At 43.2% G+C, this 15,107-nt stretch overlaps 1 protein-coding gene across 1 annotated transcript in view; it reads right to left on the reverse strand.

Moving 5' to 3' along the window:
* Nucleotides 1-15,107, reverse strand: part of ANKRD33B (ankyrin repeat domain 33B) — an 81,491-nt gene that overhangs the window by 48,678 nt on the left and 17,706 nt on the right. The gene's annotated exons all lie outside the window — the stretch shown is intronic.

Here is a 15,107-nt window from a genome sequence, read left to right on the forward strand (position 1 = left end):
CCCCGCTGAGCCCAACAACAGCAGGAGGCCCAGTGGTGTCAGGGAAGGGGGGATGGCATCCCAACTGGCCACCAAGCACATGCAAAGGCCCGGAGCTGAGAGCTCCTGGGGAATTCGGGAAGCCAGGAAGCTGTGAAGGGTTGGCCAGGAGGGCTAAGGAATCTGAGTCGTGTCTGAAGCTAGGGAGAACCAACCGAGGTCTGAAGCAGAGTGCGCCATGATCAGAGATTCCTTCTAAATACCTGCCTCTAGGGGCGCCTGGGTGGCTCAGTCGGTTAAGCGCTGCCTTCGGCTCAGGTCATGATCTTAGGGTCCTGGGATCCAGCCCCATGTTGGGCTCCCTGGAGCCTGNTCTCTTTCCCTCTGTCCCTCTCCCTGCTTATTCTCTCAAATAAATAAATAAAATCTTAAAAAAAAAAAAAGAAAGAAAGAAAGAAAAGAAAAGCCCACATCTTAAAACAAAATAAAACAAAAACATGCCTCTGGTGGGAGGTAGGGTGGAAGGGGAGAGCTTTGCCATTGTCTTCTATTTTCCAAATATTCATTAAGTATGTGCCCCACTCCCCACCTTTTTAAGCTGACTTGGCAACTCCTTTGTGATTTAAGATGTAACTGAAACACATCAGTCTGTCTGACTCATCTCTGGCAGGGCTGACAGCCTCAACACAACATTCCAGGCTCTGGGATGTCTATTCTCCAGGTGTTCATTAATGTCTTCTAACTTAACTTTTTTTAATGTAAAAATTCAAATTATAACCTTTTCCAAATGTGAGGGTTCTTGATATCATTAGTCATCAGGGAAATGCAAATTAAACCCACGCTGCGATACCACCGTCCGCCCACCAGAACGGCTAAAATTAAAAAGACAATACCAAATGCGGGTGAGGGTGTAGATCTCGTGTGTTCCCAGCAGGTGGGGGTGTTACGTGGAACACCATTTTTGAAAACTGGCAGTTTCTAATAAAATTCACCACACGCCTACCTGATGACCCAGCAATTCCACTCACAGGTATATTCCCAGGAGAAATAAAGTCTATATCCACATAAAGACGTGTATATGAATGTTCAGTGCAGTTTTATTCATAACAGGCCCAAACTGCAAACAACCCACATATTCATCATAAAAAGACTCGGTAGGGGAGCTCCGCCGTCTTCAAGCAGAGGAATAACACTCAGCAACCAAAAAGAACAGAATCCTGTTACAAGCAACAACACCGAAAGGTCTCAAACATACTGCATCGAATGAAATAAGCCAGACATTAAAAAGTACATGCTGTTTAACTCCATTTAATGAAATCCGAGGACAGGCAAAATCAATCTATGGTGACAAAAAAACAGCAAAGGGGATTATTGCAAGGGTAGGAGAGAACTTTCCAGGGTAATGGAAACGTCCTATATCTCAATCTGGGTAATATTTATATGTGTATATTCATTTGTCAAAATTCATTGAGCTGTACCCTTAAGAGTTCTGCATGCCTCTATGTGCAAATTATATCTCAACGAAGTAACGATGGTACAAAAACCAACTTAGCCAAAGGTATACAAATGGCCGAGACCACAATGAGACCTCACGCCACATCTGCTAGGATGTCTGTCATCAAGAAAAACAAAAACCAAGGATGTGGGGAAACTGGAACCAGAGGGTGCCACTGGCAGGAGTACAATAGCGCCACCCTGTGGAAAACGGCTTGGTGGCTCCTCAGAAAGCTAAACCTAGAATGGCCATGAGGGCACCTGGGTGGCTCAGTCAGCTGGGCATCCAATTCTTGATTTCAGCTCAGGTCATGATCGCAGCGTCGTGGGATCGAGCACCGCTCCGGGCTTTGTGCTTAGCACGGAGTCCGCTGGAGATTCTCTCTTCCTCTGCCTCTGCCCCTCCCCGGACACGTGCTCTCTCTCTCTAGCTCTCTCTCTAGCTCTCTAAAATAAATAAATAAATCTTAAAAAAAAAAAAAAAAAAGAATGTCCATATGACCCAGCAATTCCACTCCTAGGTATGTAGCCAAAGGAATTTAAAGCAGGGACTCAAACAGATATTTGTACGCCTGTGTGCATAGTAGCAACGTGATTCACAAGGACTGAAAGTTACAGGCAGCCCAAGTGTCCATGAGCAGATGAATGGATGAACAAAACGTGGTCTCAGTTCTTTCTTTAAATTAAGGACTGAAATTCTGACACCCGCTACAGCATGGATGGACCCTGAAGGCATTATGATGGGGGCAAGAAGCCAGACACAAAAAGACAAATATTGTATGATTCCATCTATGTGGCAGACCTAGAACAGGCAAACTCACAGACAGAAGGGAGGTTAGAGGTTCCCGGAACTAAAGGGAGGAAGGAATGGGGAGTTACTGCTTCACGGTTACAGGGTTTCTGTTTGGGGTGATAAAAACAGACGGTAGTGACAGTTGCTGTTGTGCAACTGTCACTACCGTGAGCGTAAGTCCTGCCCCTGAACTGTAAGCCAGTTAGAGTGGGTAAAAGGGGAGTTCCGTGTTATTTACCACACTAGAAACAGTCGTAATGGAGTGCGCCCAAAGCCATTCAGATCTATACCTTAAATGGACAAAGTATACGTATAAATACATTTACATATACGTAAAGTATACGTATAAATATATATATTTATATATATAAATATAAAAAAATAAAAATACCTCAGTAAGGCTGTTAAAAATGAATTTAAAAAAAGAAAGAAAAGCAACTTAGTGATACTTGCATAACGCGGACAGATCTCAGAACAATTATATCGCATGAAAGAAGTCAGGCACCCCGGCGCACGCTGCGTGATTCCACCCCTGTCCCAACGCCGATGAAACTAATCCACAGTGATAGAAATCTCAGTGGTTGCCTCTGATGGGGCGGGGGGCACTGAGCAGATACTAGAGGAAATTCTATCCTGAGCTGGGGGATGAGGCACAGGTGCATGAGTTTGTCAAAAATCATCCAGCTGTTCATTGAGAATTTACTGTATGCAAATTATACCTCAATCAACTACTACTACTATAAACAATATGGCTTAAGAGCAACAAGGCATGGATGGTGCTGTGAAGGGCATGGAAGAGCAGGGCCAGAGGTGGGAAAGCAGTGAGAAGCTTCCCGTCAGTCACCCGGAAAGAGATGGCGCCGCTGAAGGGGGTGGTGGCATGGCGGACGCTGAGGGAAGCAAAGCCAAGAGTGTTCAGACAGGAGAACAAACGCGCAGAGGTGGGGCGGGACGTAAGAAGAGGTGATTGCCTTCTGACTTGGGCCCCTGAGAAAATATCAAAGTCATCTGCCAAGGCAAGAAACACAGCAAGAAAATCCAGTGCTCTTGGTAAACAGACGAAGGCCCAGAAATCTAAAACCAACTAAAAGAAGAGTCTCACATACATACGAGATATATTCACTTGAATCAGAGGTTCATAGTAGAAAGCAAAGTTAATTTTAAAGGGCACTGGTGCGTATATAAGTCATTTTGTTGTTTTGTTTTGCTTTTTTCTGGCTGGCAATCGTTTGCCCGGCTTATGCCAAAAACAATATATCCTCCAGGCACATGCAAGACAGCATGTCCTCGAACTTTTCCCTGAGTCACTGAATGCAAGGTCTTTTGTCTCAGTAAAGCATTAGAAGGGCCTCCCTCTTCTGTTCATACCATCACACCTGCCCATTCACTAAGAAGGCAAAAAAATGGACAATGGACAGAGATTTCTTGAGTCATAATAATCCAGGCGGTAGTGACTAAAAAGATGAGACAAAAATGCCCAGCTGGGGTGCAGGGATGAGCCCAGAAAGTTGGCCTCCTAGGCAATGATGACCTTTCTTCTCTCAAAGGAGCTCAGGGCCTCCCCTTGCCACACCCTGCCCCCCCCCCACCAGGTCCCTCTTCTGAGAAGGCTCCCTTTCCTCAGCTCTGAGCCATGACCCTCTCTCCCTCACCTACCTGCTAACCCTCTGTCGTGGGCTGAACTGTGCCCCACCCCCCAAAAAAGATATGTCCCAGTCCTAACCCCTGGTACCTGTGAATGTGACCTTATTTGGAAAGAGTCTTCGCAGATACAATCAAGTTAAGATCATGAGATGAGGTCGTCCTGGAGAAGAGACACAGACACCGGGAGGCCGTGTGAATTTGGAGTCAGCGAGGGGAGCGGTGCAGACACGTACCAACAACATCTTGGGGCCACCAGAGGCTGGAAGAGGCAGGAAGGACCCCCCCCTCCCCCACAGGGTCTTCGGAGAGAGCACAAACTTGCTGTCACCTTGATTTGGGATTTCTAGCCTTCGGAACTGTGAGAGGAAACATTTCTGCTGTGTAAGTCACCAACTTTGTGCTACTGCCTTCTCAAGAAGACCCCTAGGAAACGGATTCGTCAACACTCCGGCACCACATTCGCCCCGTGTCCTCCAAGCATTTCCTCCACCTGCCCTTCCCCCTCCTCTCCAGCTCGGGACGCCACCCCGAAAGCCCCTATCAGGTCACCTGCCTCCTGGCCTGACATCACTCCACCCTCCACACTGAAGCATTCTCCCTGCTGAGAAGTGTCCATTCCTGCAGCTCCCAGCTGCCCTCGGGAGGAAAAGCCGGGGGCTGGCCCCTGCACACCACCCTTCCCCGTCCCTGTCCCCAGCCTGCGTGGGCACATGTCAGCGACACCTGTTGCAGTAGAAGCAGGTACTGTGTGGTGTGTCTGCAAAGCTCAGATCCAACCGTGCCACGCACGAGAACACTCCAGATGCCTGGTCCCTGGTCTGGCTTCTATCCTTCCAGCCAGCAGCAACCTCAACTTTTAATAAACGGCAAAATATGGCTGATTAGGGAAATGAACAGGATAAATACTCTGCAAATAGAGCCTTGAGACATAAATGTGCCTCCAAAAAAAACCAAAAAACCAAAAAACAAACAGTCTGGGCCACTAAGGCAATCAGAGAGCATCCCGTACAGGTAACAGGGCAGGGGAGCCCCCACTTGCCTAGGCTTCCGGTTAGCCCCCTGCAACGCCAGTTCTGAGCAGGGTCCTCCCGCCCTCACCCACTTGTCTGCTCCAAGATCCTAATTCCCTACAGGAATATTAGGAATGCAGGGCATCTCTAACCCCATCGACTTGCAGCTCTATAATTCAGGGTGACATGTGCCTCTCAAACTTCCCAACATCAGCGCTCACAGACTGACCGAATGCTCCAAACATCCACCCGCAAATGTTGTCACTGGTTTAATGGACTTTATTTTTTCAAGCGGTTTCAGGTTCGCCGCAGAACTGAATGGAAGGCAGAGGCATCCCCACCTGCAAAGTTTTCATACCTGAAATGACATCCAGAACAAAGGAAGGCCCACGCTATAGCCCAGCTCCAACAGTGGAGTGATAAAAGCTAAGACCGGTCATTTTTTTTTAAGAGCTTCATGGGTGGATTAGTTAAAGCGTTACACAAATTAAAAGGAAATATAGAGTCAATATATGCCATAAACTTAACAAAGAAGGAAAGGTGGTCTAGCACCCTAGCTGATTCTTCAACTAACAGCAGCTATCTTGTTGGAATACCAATGTTACTTGTTGGCAACTGCAGGAGTTCAACCACAGATAAAGTCGAGATACACAGAGGCATAATTACAGATGCGAGAAAATGCTATTAATCATCAGTGGAAACATAATGACGACAAAATGAGAGGTGGGTGTGGGGAGAGAAAGTAAGGGTAAGGTTGGGAGTGTCCTTCCGTCACACAGGAGTCCAGAAATCAAGGTGGAAATACAAGAGACTATGGCTTGCAGTGTAGGTGCCCGACAATGAGCATTTTCAATTCTAAGGCTGACATGAAGCTTCTGATTCTTGAGGAATCCACTTCCAAGACATCCATCCAGTTCAACTAGATAAGGAGCCAGGCTGCCCCACCCCTGATGTTCCCCTTTTCAGAAAGCCCTGCGTGACCTAGATAACTCTAGATTGCCAGACTGCTTGCTTGCCCCTCCCGCACCCTAATTCCTACTTCGTGTTTTAAATTCACCAATAAAGAGTGAAACCCCAAAACCCCAGGCCTCACCTTCTACCCCAAAAAATGCAGAACCGCAGACCCACGAGTGTTCCTCCTCAACACCTCTCTCCCTCTCTTTCCTTCCCTCCCTCCACCCCCTCCTTCCCTCTCCCTTTCTCCCTTCCTTCCCTCTTTCTGATTCTCCCTCCCTTCCTCCCCGCACCCAATCCCAGATTTCAAAGTTTCCTGATGATCACTGCTGAGGGCATCCTACAAACATAGTAAGGACCACAAGGGCTGATCCAGCAAAACATGGGCTCTGGTTGGGGCCATGCCCAGGTGCAAGCCCCAGGCTTTTCTAGCTGGTAGCGTCACCACTGACAGGCTGAGAAGAACACAAAACAATAAGGCGTTAGAACAATAAATATGAAGCACTATGGGTGGGTGGGTGTGTCTGATGGGGGGGGAAGCAGTCTTGTCAGCATCCGTCTGTCACTGCTGGGAGTCATTAGTATCGTCCCAAATGGATAAATCAAGACACCCATTAGGAGCAAGCTGTCCATCAGCAGGGAGGTGACCGCCAGAAGACAAGGAAGTGGGAATGATTCAAAGCAACCCCTTCTGGAAAGCAGACAGAGAAAAGGTCTGGGGCGCTTCCACTACAAGCCCCACCGGCAAGAATATCTTCTAGCCAGTAAATACACCACTTTCACAAACATGGGTGAAGGGGGTCAAAAGGCAAAAACTTCCAGGTATAAAATCAACGAGCCAGGGGAATGTCACGGCCAGCACAGTGACAATAGTTAAGGATACTGGGCTGCATATTTGAAAGCTGCTGGTGGTGAAGAGTAGATTTAAAAAGTTCTCATCACAAGAAAAAAAGCCGTAACTCTGTGTGGCGATGGACCTTAACTGAAGTTACTGTGCTGCTCGGTTTGCAATGAATATAAATATCAAATCATTACATGGTACACCTGAAACTAATGTAGTGTTACCTCCATTTATAATTATATTTATCTATATAATTAATTTTTAAACTGAGGTATAATAATCAAATTATTAATTAATTTTATTTAATTAAATAATTAAATTATACCTCAATTTAAAAAAAAACAGGAAAAAGAGACTAGAATACCAACAAGAATTCCAAAATACATGAATGGGAAAAAGTAAAACAGACACACGGCACAAAATAAGACCCTTGTCTTTACAGGCCAAGGCGTGTTAAAGGAATAATAGGAAAACGATTGATTGTTTAACCAACCTGTTGGGAAAGCTGACTATTAAGCAGGCAAAGTATACACACATACACCATATATCAAAATACAGACCAAAAGGACTAAAAAAATTTAGGGCAAAATATATATATATATATATATATACTTATATCCTAAAATAGCTAAAATAGTTAAGATCCTTGATCGCAAGGAAGGTCTTCAAAAGCATAACAACAAATAAAATAACAAATAAAAATATAAATTTACTTTACGTGAAAACATAATATTCATTTACATTTATAAAATCATAAGCAAAATTAAATAGAAATTTAAAAACAACAACCAAAGTTAATGACATATACAGGATTATTTAAATATCAACAGAAATGTATTAAACAGCAGCATTAAATAATGGATAAAGAACAGAAAAATCAGAAGAAAATAAAGAATCAATAAATATATGTGAAATACATATAACCTCACTAGTAAGCAAAGTAGTGAAAATTAAAATATTAATGAGACACCATGTACTTAACAAAAAAGATTATATTTCAGTTATTCACAGAAGATGGATTACTCAGTTAATGGTGTTGGATAAAGGCCCTAGCCATATGGGGAAAAATAAGATTGGACCTTTACCTTGTGGCTTATGCCAAAATGCATCATTAAATACACGACCGAAAAAATACTGGAAGAAAATTTAGATGACGATTTCTATAAACTTGGCTTTAGCAAAGCATTTTGAAGCATAATAGCAAAGCCAGAAACCATTAAAAAAAAGATAGATAAATCTGACTACACAAAAATCGACACCTCTTCAGCAAAACAACAGGATACACAAATTAAAAAGACAAATGATAGAAACTTTCACCTTCAGCTATGAACAGTTAAATTCAATCACATCTACTCTGCCACTGAGAACACAAGTAAAATTGAATTAAAAAAAAAAAAACCTATTTGGAAGCATCTGACTTCCAAAACAACCAAGGCTTGCAGGATCTATATCCTAGAAAGAACAGAAAAGCCCTGAGATGAGCTTCCATCCTGACCATTGTCCCCTCATGGTATTTGCTGATTCATAAGGCTGAGAGACCAAGAAACCAAGCAGAGAGCAGTAGCTACAGACCAGAGGCAGTAGACGAAGTCTAGCACAGTCTCAGGGGTTAAGGAGACAAAATTGGGGTTCGTGGCCTGCCAAGGAAGACAGGCCTGTTAAACATGCCACATTTTCTGTAGCAAGCCCAAAGGGCTGCCCCCTGGAGTGGGGCAAGCCAGAAATAGACCAGACCTCACAAAGACTACAACCTAGCCTGCTTTCATCCGCCCACTCTGTCTGCCAGAAACAAATTAAATCCTCTCTGGAGGAAGATAGCACCATTTAAAGCTACTTCAATTTTTCACATACAGTGTCTACCATTTAAAAAAAAAAAATTACCAAACACATCAGGAGACAGGACCAAAAGAAAGAGACCATAAAAAACATCTCCAGGAGATACAGACATGGCAGTGATCAGACTTTACAGTAACTGTGGTTAATATGGAACAGAAAATAATGACGAATGGGAAGTTTTAGCAGAGAACTAGAATCTATTTTAAAAAATCAAATTAAAATTTTGGAAATAAAATATAAAATAACTGAAAGTTAGAATTTAAAAATGAGTTAAGGGGCGCCTAGGTGGCTCAGTCATTAAGCATCTGCTTCCGGCTCAGCTCATAATCTCAGGGTCCTGGGATCGAGCCCCTGGTTGGGAAGCCTGCTTCTCCCTCTCCCTCTGCCTCTCCCCACAGCTAATGCTCACTCTCGTGCTCTCTCTCTCTCTCAAATAAATAAAGTCTTTTAAAACAAACAAACAAACAAATAAAAAGGAGTTAAGAAGCAGATTAGGATACACAGAGAATTAGTGAACTGGAAGATGGGTGAACCAAAAATGGCCAGACAGGAAAAAAAGGATGGCAAGGTAAGAAAAAAACCACATAAGAGTCACATGGAGCATAGTGGAGAAAGTCTAATATATGTGAATCTGGTGTCACATAATGGGAAGGAAAAGAAAATGAGGCAATATTTGACAAGACAGTAGCAGAAAAAAGATATCAGGCCGTAAATTCAATAATTTTTATAAATTTTGAAGCAGATTTAAAAAAATAAATACAAACTGGAAGAAGAATGTGGGACATATGCTAGACAAAGAATAACAACTTTAGCATATTTTAAAAATTCTTAGAACTCAAGAAGAAAACACAGACTAATCCAAACCATGGGCAAAGGACAGATATGAAGAAGACCAGCCTATATGAAACACGTTTCAACCTCACTCATCTTCAAAGACACACATGGTAAAGGGAGGTATATTGGTTTTTTACCAGACTTAGGAAAGATTAAAAAGAATGAAAATAACTAGCACTGGCAAACTCTAAAAGGAGAGGTACTTTGCGATCTTGCTAATGAGCATAAGCAGGGTCACTCTTTCTAGAGGGCAAGTTGTGATTAGGTATCATATCAGTCAGGATAGGCTAGGTTGTGTGGCAATAACAAGCAATCCCCAAATTCCAATGGCTTGTGACAAGTGTCTACGTATTCACATGACACATTCACTGGAGGTGAGCCGTGGCTCTTTTTGATGTTGTCTTCCCTCTAGGACTTGGGCTGATGAAGGAGGCTCGATCTGGAATATTTCAAGTCTCCCTGCAAAGGGAAACCCAATATGCTATGGGTCTTAACACGGATGGCCAAAGGTTACACTGATTTGGCCAGAGCATGTGGAATGACCAAATGTGATGCTATGGAAAGAGAAGCCTACTCGTGGTCCAGGGAGAGGCAGAATTTTTTATGAGAATAAAAGGACCCACCCACCATGTGCATCCAAACTCAAGATCTAACCATTTCCTTAAAAAATAAATAAATAAATAAATAAATAAATAAATAAACCCTTCAGAGTGTAGGGATAGAGGATACATTCCTCAATCTCATAAAAACCATCTATGAAAAGCCTACAGCAAATATCATTCTCAATGGGGAAAAGCTGGAAGCCTTTCCCTTAAGATCAGGAACACGACAAGGATGCCCACTCTCGCCACTATTATTCAACATAGTGCTAGAAGTCCTTGCAACAGCAATCAGACAACAAAAAGGGATAAAAGGTATCCAAATCGGCAAAGAAGAAGTCAAACTGTCTCTCTTCGCAGATGACATGATACTCTATATGGAAAACCCAAAAGAATCCACACCCGAACTACTAGAAGTTATAGAGCAATTCAGTAATGTGGCGGGATATAAAATCAATGCTCAGAAATCAGTTGCATTTCTATACACGAATAATGAGACTGAAGAAGAAATTAGGGAATCCATCCCATTTACAGTAACACCAAAAACCATACGTTACCTTGGAATTAACTTAACCAGAGACGTAAAGGATCTATATTCTAGAAACTATAAATCACTCTTGAAAGACATTGAAGAAGACACAAAAAGATGGAAAAGTATTCCATGCTCATGGATCGGAAGAAGTAACATAGTTAAAATGTCCATGCTACCCAGAGCAATCCACACTTTCAATGCTATCCCGATCAAAATACGATCGCGACATTTTTCAAAGAACTGGAACAAATAGTCCTTAAATTTGTATGGAACCAGAAAAGGCCCCGAATCGCCAAGGAACTGTTGAAAAGGAAAACAAAGCTGGGGGCATCACAATGCCGGATTTCGAGCTGTATCACAAAGCTGTGATCACAAAGACAGCATGGTACTGGCACAAAAACAGACACATAGACCAATGGACAGAATAGAGAACCTGTGAAATGGACCCGGCTCTTGGGCAACTAATCTTTGATAAAGCAGGAAAATCATCGGGTGGAAAAAGACAGTCTCTTTCAATAAATGGTGCTTGGGAAAATTGGACAGCTACATGCCAAAGAATGAAACTTGACCACTCTCTCACACACATACACAAAAAGTAAACTCCAAATGATGAAAGATCCGATGTGAGACAGGAATCCATCAAAATCCTAGAGGAGAACATAGGCAGCAACCTCTATGACATCAGCCAAAGCAACCTTTTTCATGACACATCTCCAAAGACAAGAGAAACAAAAGATAAAAATGAACTTGTGGACTTCATCAAGATAAAAGCTTCTGCACAGCCAAGGAAACAGTCAAAAAGCAAGAGGCAGCCCATGGAATGGGAGAATATATTTGCAAATGATGCTACAGATAAAGACTGATCCAAGATCTACAAAGAATTTTCTCAAACTCAATATGCAGAAACAAAAACAACATAAAAATGGGCAGAAGATATGAACAGACACTTTTCCAATGATGACATACAAATGGCTAAAGACACATGAAAAAATGTTCAAAAATCATTAGCCATCAGGAAATTCAAATCAAAACCACACTAAGATACCACCTTATGCCAGTTAGAATGGCAAAAATGACAAGGCAAGAAACAATAATTGCTGGAGAGGATGTGGAGAAAGGGGATCCTCCTACATTGTGGTGGAATGCAAGTTGGTACAGCCACTTGAAAACAGTGTGGAGGTCCCTTCAAAAGTTAAAAATTGAGCTACCCTATGACCCAGCCATTGCACTACTGGGGTATTTACCCCAAAGATACAGGACGTAGTGAACAGAAGGTCATGCACCCCCCAATGTTCATAGCAGCATTTGTCCACAAGCTGTAAATTGTGGAAGGAACCAAGATGCCCTTCAACAGATGAATGGATTAAGAAGTTGTGGTCCATATATACAATGGAATATTACTCAGCTATCAGAAAGAACGAGTTCTCAACATTTGCTGCAACATGGACGGCACTGGAGGAGATAATGCTAAGTGAAATAAGTCAAGCAGAGAAAGACAATTATCATATGATTTCTCTCATCTATGGAACATAAGAACTAGGAAGATCGGTAGGGGAAGAAAGGGACAAAGAAAAGGGGGGTAATCAGAACGGGGAATGAAGCATGAGAGACTACGGACTCTGAGAAACAAACTGAGGGCTTCAAAGGGGAGGGGGGTGGGGGAATGGGATAGGCTGGTGATGGGTAGTAAGGAGGGCACGTACTGCATGGTGCACTGGGTGTTACACGCAACCAATGAATCATCGAACTTTACATCAGAAACCAGGGATGTACTGTATGGTGACTAACATAATATAATAAAAAAACATTAAAAATATATATATATATGCAAATATACTGCTCTATTGCTCATAAAGGACAAACTAAAAATAATCTCAGTGTCCACCAGGAAGTCATAAGCTAAACAAATGAAAATGTACAGAAAATAGAATATATTGCAGTAATTAAAAATAATAATTAAAAATAATGATGTGTGTTTGCTGGCATGGAAAGATGGCCTCAATAAGTTGCTAAGGAAAAAAGCAGATTATATGTACTATATTCTATTAAATGACTGCGAAGTCATACCTAAAACATTTAATTATCTCTAGATCAGAGGTTTTCATCTTCGGCATTTTGCCTTTCTATGTTATCTGAATATTTCACAATAAAAATGCATGACTTTAATCTTTCAAAGACCAACAAACCTATTTGGGTATTTTGAATAATTAATGTGCAGTGTCACGAGGATCCGGCAAAACAGGGAATTTCATCAGCCTGCTGGTAGAAGGAGAAATCCGTCGTCTTCCTAGAAAGCAAGATGGCCTTAAAAGGCTCATACTTATCTTAAACCCTATAATATACCTCCTAAAACTTGATCTAAAAAGCAATGCTCCGAGTACCAATAAAAGATATACTAAGACATCCATTCATCAGAGCATTATTATAAATAGCAAAATTTCAGAAACTACGAAAATGCCCCACATATTATAAAATAAACAGCAATGTAGGCAGGAATAGGTTTTAAAAATCAAGATTCTAAAGTACTTTTAACGGAAATGAACTCAGGGTATGCTTATAAGTGAAAAAACCAGGATCCATAACTGTATTTATAGGATAAACTTTAGAGATAGATAAACAGACTGGCAGCTCATGTCAAACATTAACTTCATTGTCTCCAAGTACCAGTGGTACTTGTTTATATTTTCTTCTTCGTACTTGGCTCTTTCTTGTTTTGTTTTTGTTTTGTTTTCATTTTCCACATCTAAATATTTATATTGGAAGCAGAAAAAAAAATCTAACAAATATCACTGTTAATATATCAGAGTAAAGGAGTAAAGATCAGAGGGTAGTGTGATCATTCACAGGGAAAGTCAAACTCTATCCAGAAGGATCTTCACAGACCACTAAAATCTGAAACATTCTGCCACAATGGAAACTTCATGTACTCCAACTTCACTGCACCTTGAAATTCAGCAAGCAAATCATTCTCCCAATCTCTTAGCACATAACTGCTGCTGAGCCAGGAAACACTTGACTAAGTTCTTAGTAAACCTAAATGTATTGCAAAAGGCCCACACTTGGACTAGAAAAATATTTCCCCATTTGCAACTGCTCTGACGTTAGACCTACAGCAATTTCCTAAATTACACATTAAGGTAATGCACAAAAAAAGTTAGCATGAAAACTGAGGATGAGAACCATTCTGTTGGCCTCAATGCTGGTAGGAACTGTATGAACAATAGAGGGAAGAAAGCAACAAGCACGCACGCACGCGCACTGGGTTACAGAGACACCCCCCCGCCCCCAGCACGCACGCCTGCGCACTGAGTTACAGGGGCCCTGCGCACCCTGTATTTTCAAGGTGCATCAGATGTATACAATGACTTCCAAGCAGCTAAAAGCTCCTGGCTCTGGCACCAACACCACTCTGTCTTTCGCTTTCGTATAAAGGGCTACATTCTTTCTTACTGTCACAAATGGAAGAAACACTACCTGGAACTAGGGGTAGTTGATGGAGAAATTCTTGAGACCCACATTAACCCAGAATTCAGGGTCTTCACCCCAGACTGTGTTGCCCTCTGCTCCTTCCTTGGGGACAGCGCCCCAGGGCTTGTGCTTCTCTGGGCTTCCAGAGAGCCTGGCATGGAAAAGCCTTAGGTGAAGATCTGGGCTGGGTGACGATCGATGGCTCGATCGATGGAGGATCGATGCAGGTGAGGAGGGAGAGGAGGGGCCGTGGCAGCACAGCTGAGGGGCGGGCCTCCATCTCTCACCCCAGAGCCACGGCTGGGCACCGCCAAGCCTACATGGAAAGCCTGGCATCTGGCACCACCAAGCCTACGTGGAAAGCCATCAGACACCACAGCTCAGCACCTGCTCATGGAAGGCAGTGGGCCTCCGGGTGGCCAGGCCGCGGGGGCTGACAGAGGAAGCTACGAACACCCCAGAAGTGCTTTCCAGATCTAGGGCTTCTCTCGGGGTCTCCTTCCCCAGGAGGAAAGCCTGGCGCTCCACAGACTCATATCATCACATTTTTAAACTTCCTGCATCAGAGGGAAATGACCACCCAGACTTGAAGTCGGACCTAAAGAGCTGAAGTTTAAGGACATCGGTGGGCAGCCCAAATACAGATTTGTAAACCAAGGACCACATCTGGGGACCTTGGCTGCCAACCCAATATGCATCCATGGAACACCTGATTCAGTTACAGGACGGCTGGGAAGACGTTCATCCAGTTAAGTATGATGTAGCAGACGAGCTCAGCACGAGCAGTCCAAGGCAGGAGCACCGGGGCACTCAAACTCACCGGGGCAACTGGGTCTTTCTCCCGCCCCTCAAACTCTGGTTGCCCAAGGCTAGCCTTCTCTCGTTATGGGAGCTCACCAGTCCCTTCTGAAGTCTCCTGCCAGCTCCCCCTCTTCATTCTACTCTTGCCCTTCTGGCCTCCCAGCTGTTCCAGAACATTCCACGTGTTCCCACCCCACAGCCCTTTCCTCTTGCTGCTGCCTCTGGACTGCTCTTCCCCTAGACAACAGCACAGCCAGACTTTCACTTCTTTCCTGCCTTTACTCAAAGGTTCTCTCCTCAGCGAGGAGGGCAGGTTTCAGAT

The sequence above is a fragment of the Ursus maritimus genome, unplaced genomic scaffold (assembly GCF_017311325.1).
Source record: "Ursus maritimus isolate PB19 unplaced genomic scaffold, ASM1731132v1 scaffold_15, whole genome shotgun sequence".
Classification (NCBI taxonomy): Eukaryota; Metazoa; Chordata; class Mammalia; order Carnivora; family Ursidae; genus Ursus; species Ursus maritimus.